This window comes from Primulina eburnea, chromosome 3, assembly GCF_022965805.1.
Source record: "Primulina eburnea isolate SZY01 chromosome 3, ASM2296580v1, whole genome shotgun sequence".
Classification (NCBI taxonomy): Eukaryota; Viridiplantae; Streptophyta; class Magnoliopsida; order Lamiales; family Gesneriaceae; genus Primulina; species Primulina eburnea.
In genome coordinates this window covers 28,944,385-28,950,384 of record NC_133103.1, presented here as the reverse complement: position 1 = coordinate 28,950,384, position 6,000 = coordinate 28,944,385, and positions in this window count along the sequence as shown.

The window sequence follows — 6,000 nt, the reverse complement described above, 5'->3', positions numbered from 1 at the left end:
TCACGGCCCGACTAGAAACAGAGGTCAGCAGCATGGACGCCCAGCCCCGAAGACTTTTGAGCATCCAGTCTGTCCTAAGTGCACACGACGTCATGCAGGAGGGTGTATGTACAGCTCAGGGAAGTGTTACAAGTGTGGTAGTCCAGACCACTTACTGTCGCAGTGCCCTCAGAGGAATCTGCCTACCCAAGGCAGATTTTTTGCTCTCCATGCGACAGAGACGAACCCGGAGACCATGCTTATGACAGGTACCTTTAAGCTTTAAGTTTATATTTGGGATATAATGTTTTGGGTTAAGATTTTGAACATAGAATTGATTATAGGATTGCATGCTCTAATCAATATTATTTTTGAGAATTTTGTTAGAAGAAATTTGACATTTGCATGTCTATAAGCTAGTTCTAGTAATTATTGGGTTCAACTTGACGTTCCAAACTTCCAGGGAGAATTTTTATAGCGGGGTCAGCTACAAAAGCCTTTATAGACTCAGGGGCTACTCATTCCTTCATTTCGGAGACCTTTGCTAATTTTCTCAAGGTCAAGACCGTTGGACTAGATATAGCCTATTCAGTAGTACTGCCTTCAGGAGAGGAGATGGCAGCCACTAATGTGATCCGAGACATAGACCTCGAGCTGAATGGGAACCTTGTTTATACGGATCTTATCATGCTACCGATGCCAGAGTTTGACATCATTCTGGGGATGGACTGGCTACTACGGAATAGAGTTTTGATCGACTTCCAGCGGAGATCTGTTCTAGTCCGACCACCTGGGATGGAACAGTTCTTATTTGAGCCAGACATGTACTTTTCTTTACCGCGCATCATATCTTGTGTTCAGGCTTGGAAGCTCATGCATAGAGGGTGCCGGGTGTTTTAAGCGACTTCCGTGTCTGTTTCCGAACCACCCAGCCAGTCAGTCACCGATGTCCCTATTGTTAGAGATTTTCCAGACGTTTTTCCTGAGGACGTCTCTGATATGCCACCCGAGCGAGAGGTGGAGTTTTCTATTGAGCTTATGCCAGGTACGGCTCCGATCTCCAAAGCGTCGTACCGATTAGCACCGACAGAGATGGCAGAACTTAAGAAGCAGATTCAGGAACTTCTTGACAAGGAGTTCATTCGCCCAAGTTTTTTACCATGGGGCGCGCCAGTCTTGTTTGTGAAGAAGAAGGATGGTTCTTTCAGACTCTGCATTGATTATCGGGAGTTGAACAGGGTTACACTGAAGAAAAAATACCCACGTCCGAGGATTGAAGATTTATTTGACCAGTTGCAGGGAGCCTTAGTATTCTCCAAGATTGATCTGCGTTCCGGTTATCACCAGTTGAGGGTGAAAGATGTCGATGTTTCCAAGTTATCTTTCAGGACTCGTTATGGCCACTTCGAGTTCCTTGTGATGTCGTTCGGTCTGACGAATGCACCAGCAATTTTCATGGATCTCATGAATCCCGTATTTTAGCCATATCTTGACCAGTTTGTGATAGTATTCATAGAAGACATTCTCGTCTACTCCAGGAACCGAGAGGATCACAGCAGACATCTGACCACAGTGTTGCAAACCTTGCAAAAGCACAAGTTATTCGCAAAGTTCAGTAAGTGTGAATTCTGGTTAGACAAGGTGGCGTTCTTGGGCCACATTGTTTCTAGCAGTGGTATTGAGGTAGACCCAGCGAAAGTTGCAGCAGTCAGAGATTGAGTTGTGCCGCAGAATGCAGCAGAGATCCGTAGTTTCCTTGGGCTAGTAGGATACTATCGGAAGTTTATTCAGGGATTCTCCTCCATCGCAGTTCCACTCACATCATTGACAAAGAAGAATGTTAAATTTGTGTGGAGCGATGAGTGTCAGAAGAACTTCGATACCTTGAAGCAAGCTCTTATCTCAGCACCAGTTTTGGCCATGCCGTCAGGGCTCGGAGATTTTGTTCTATATACCGATGCTTCGAAGCTCGGTTTAGGTGCAGTATTGATGCAGCATGGGAAGGTGATAGCATATGCTTCTCGACAGTTGAAAATTCATGAGAAGAACTACCCTACCCATGATCTACAGTTGGTCGCCGTGGTTTTTGCCTTGAAGATTCGGAGGCACTATTTGTATGGAGAGAAGTGCCAGATCTTTACCGACCACAAGAGCCTCAAGTATTTCTTTATGCAGAAGGAGCTGAACATGCGTCACAGGCGTTGGTTGAAGCTTGTGAAGGATTATGACTGTGACATTAGCTACCACCCGGGTAAAGCTAATGTAGTTGCAGATGCTTTGACCAGGAAGGTCGCAGTGATGGCTCACTTGACGATTCAGAGACCGCTTCAGCTTGAGATGAAGAGGTTTGATCAAGATTCATATCCTCAAGGTAGATTTCCCCGTCTATCTACTTTGACGATTCAGTCTTCCCTTATTGACCGTATTCGCAGTGGTCAGCCAGCAGATGAGCAGTTGGCAAGATAGAAGCAGAGAGATGAGGCCAAGAGCAGTGTCTTGTATTCAGTTAGTGATGGTATTGTGAGATACCGAGACAGGATATGGGTTCCTAACAGTGATTCTATTCGAGCAGATATTTTATCAGAGGCCCATATGTCGCCGTACTCTATTCACCCTAGGAGTACGAAGATGTACAAAAATCTGCAGTTATTGTACTGGTGGCAAGGAATGAAAAAGGACATCAGACGGTTTGTATCCGAGTGTCTGACTTGTCAGTTATTGAAGGCGGAGCATCAGTGGCCAACAAGTCTGCTCAAGCCTCTTCCCATTCCCGAGTGGAAGTGGGAGAATGTTACCATGGACTTTGTGACCGGTTTGCCGAATTCAGTCAGAGGATCAAATGCTATCTGGGTGATTGTTGATCGTCTTACCAAATCAGTGCCCTTCTTGCCTATTAAGACGACTTTCACCATGATTCAGTATGCAGAGTTGTACATCCGCGAGATAGTCAGAATTCATTGTATCCCAGTTTCGATCGTGTCTGACAGAGACCCAGATTCACTTCCTCGTTTTGGAAGAGTTTGCATTCGACCATGGGTACGAAGTTGTTGTTTAGCACGGCATTCTACCCTCAGACAGATGGTCAGTCAGAGCGAGTTATTCAGATTTTGGAGGGTCTTCTCCGTGCTTGTGTTATTGACTTCTCAGAAAGTTGGGAGTCGAACTTGCCATTAGTAGAGTTCACCTATAACAACAGTTTCCAGTCGTCTATAGGTATGGCTCCGTATGAAGCACTGTATCCTGTTCATTGGGATGAAGTAGGAGAGAGATCAGAGTTGGGTCCAGAGATTATTCAGCAGGCTGCTGATGTAGTAGTCAAGATACGTGATAGGATGAGGACTGCTCAGAGTCGACAGAAGAGTTATGCGGATCAGAGGAGGAGAGATCTAGAGTTTGCCGTCGGCGACCATGTCTTTGTGAAGATAGCACCTATGAAGGGTGTTATGCGCTTTGGGAAGAAGGGAAAGCTCAGTCCGAGATTCATTAGACCATTTGAGATCCTCGACAGGGTTGGGACATTAGCTTATCGTGTTGCTCTTCCGCCGAATCTGGCCGTAGTACACAATGTGTTCCACGTCTCTATGCTGAGGAAGTATATGGCAAATCCTTCGCATGTCTTGAACTTTGAGCCGTTTCAGCTTACTCGGAACCTGTCTTATGAAGAGAGACCAGTGCAGATCTTAGAAAGCCAGGAGAAGAAGCTTCGGAACAAGCTGGTTAAGCGAGTGAAAGTCAAATGGCTTGACAATTCAGAGGAGGAAGTTACGTGGGAGTCTGAGCCAGAGATGAGGAGTCGTTACCCCGAGTTATTCGGTGAGTTTTAATTTCGAGGACGAAATTTCTTTCAAGGGGGAAGGGTTGTAAAACCCGTAAATTTGATTATGTATAAGCCATTCATAGATCTAGTATTTAAATTAAAATGATTTTTATTGAATGAGTATTTAAATTTCTTTCTTTAAATTTAATTATTTTATGCAGTAGTTTAATTGTTACCTATTCAGTTAAATAAGCGAGGCCGGACTGGAGTTGGAGTATTGAGATAGAATTTAATATTAAGAAAACATTCCCAGAATTTATTTAAGATAAATAATAAGTTAATTTAATGTAAAGGAATGTTTAAGGAATTATTTAATAATTTGAGATAAGTAGTAAATAAAGTTCAATAATCAATTTTTAATTCACTAAAATATTTAATGGGTAGATAAAACACTAGAGATTTAAAATTCAATAATTAAGAAATATTTTCCCCTCCATTTTTATTATAATTTCCGGCCATGGCACTTTAAAAGATTTAAAAATTGCCCACTCTCCATCTTTAATTTATTTCTTTATCTTCCCTTGGGAGATAATTCCATCACATTTCATCCTCATTTAATTAATATTTAAGCAATAATTCTACCATGTTTATCTAGCAATATTTCATCCCCATTTATCATGAAAATTTCGACCACCTTGGAAGATTTGTTTTGGAATTTACAACTCACCATTATTTGATTTCCATTCCTTATCCCTTTCCTAATAAATAATTCCTTCAATTTTTAAATCCTCATAAATTAGTAATTAAGCAATTCCCTACCCTCATTTTTATTGGAAAATTCGGCCATCCCTATTCTAGATTCAAAAATATTTGACAACTCATTTCCCTTGATTCATTTCCTTAATCTTCACTTGGTAGATAATTCCCCCACCATTTAATCTTCAATAATTAATCAATTAAGCAATTTTATACCTTGTATTTGATTGACTAAAATCGGCCACCTCTTTGATTAAATCAAATCAAATCTTTTCCCTTATCTATCGACTCAAGGATAGAAAAGTTTCTACCTTGCCATTCTATCTCCCAAAATATTTTGAAACTTCCCCATTTCATTCCTAGCCTTCTCTCCTCTCCAAAATTTCGAAAATTCTGAACACTTCAGCAATAGAAAATTCGTGAGTCTCCTAGAAGAAAACAAGAGAGAAAAAAACAAGAGTGAAAAACAAGAGAAGCAACTCCGTCTCCTCTGCGCCGTGTCGTCGTAATTGATTTGTTTTCGTTTCAAACAAATCCAAGGCATGTTTCTATCATTCCTTGCTCTTCAATCAAGTCTTATAATTAATTTTATATATCATATGTACACAAATTTGAAAGGAAAAACCGAAATACATGACAAATATTTTCGAAAACAAGGTGCAGATTTTCGGTTTTCCCTTGTGCTCTCACGGTTTGGCTTGTTTATGTCGTTGCAGGGTTTGGCTCGATCCTAGGCTCCCAAGGCTGTACCTAGACATGTACTATGGTGTATTAGGATCATGTTGGTACATTATTTCAAGCCCCATGCACTCAAGAAAAGGGAAACGATAGCAACTCTTCCTTGGTGTCACTTTGTGCCTCATTTTTCTTTTTTTGCTGTCAAGGGGGGTTGTTACTGATCTTGGCTTCCATAGGGGCTATAGCCATGGTTATAACATCTCCTTGTTATGTCTAAGACATGACCAAGTCACCCTTTCGAGGCTTGGTCCACGATGGAATCGGTTTTCAAATCAAAACAAGAACAGCCCCCTTCGACCTTTCCCTTTACTGCAGGTGTATTTTTCGATTTTGATGGTTGGGGTGAATCTCGGTTGGCCTCTGGCCCTTAGCCCTGGTTCACTCCATACCTCAGGATTTCTATATTGTGCCATGGTCATTAAAATGTCCATTGGAATGGTCCGTGACAGCAAGCGAACCCGTCCTCCCCGCACGCACAGACTTGGTCTCGGGTGGGACGTGCGGCGCATTTCTGGTGTGGTACAAATTGTGGCGGGCCTAGGGCCCTTAGCCATGGTTCAAACCATTCCTTAGGATGTTGGTAAGAGGTTCTGGTCGGTGGTTCAAGCCCCAATGGTCATTAGCCTCGCAAACGACGCAAGGAAACGCTAACACTGCTGCTATATTTGTTTTTTTACAGCAAGTAGTACTGCGGTTTGGGGGTGTGTTTCGAGTTCTTAGTTGGATTTTATCCTATGGCCTTGGACTGGACAGTACCTCATCAAGTTAGG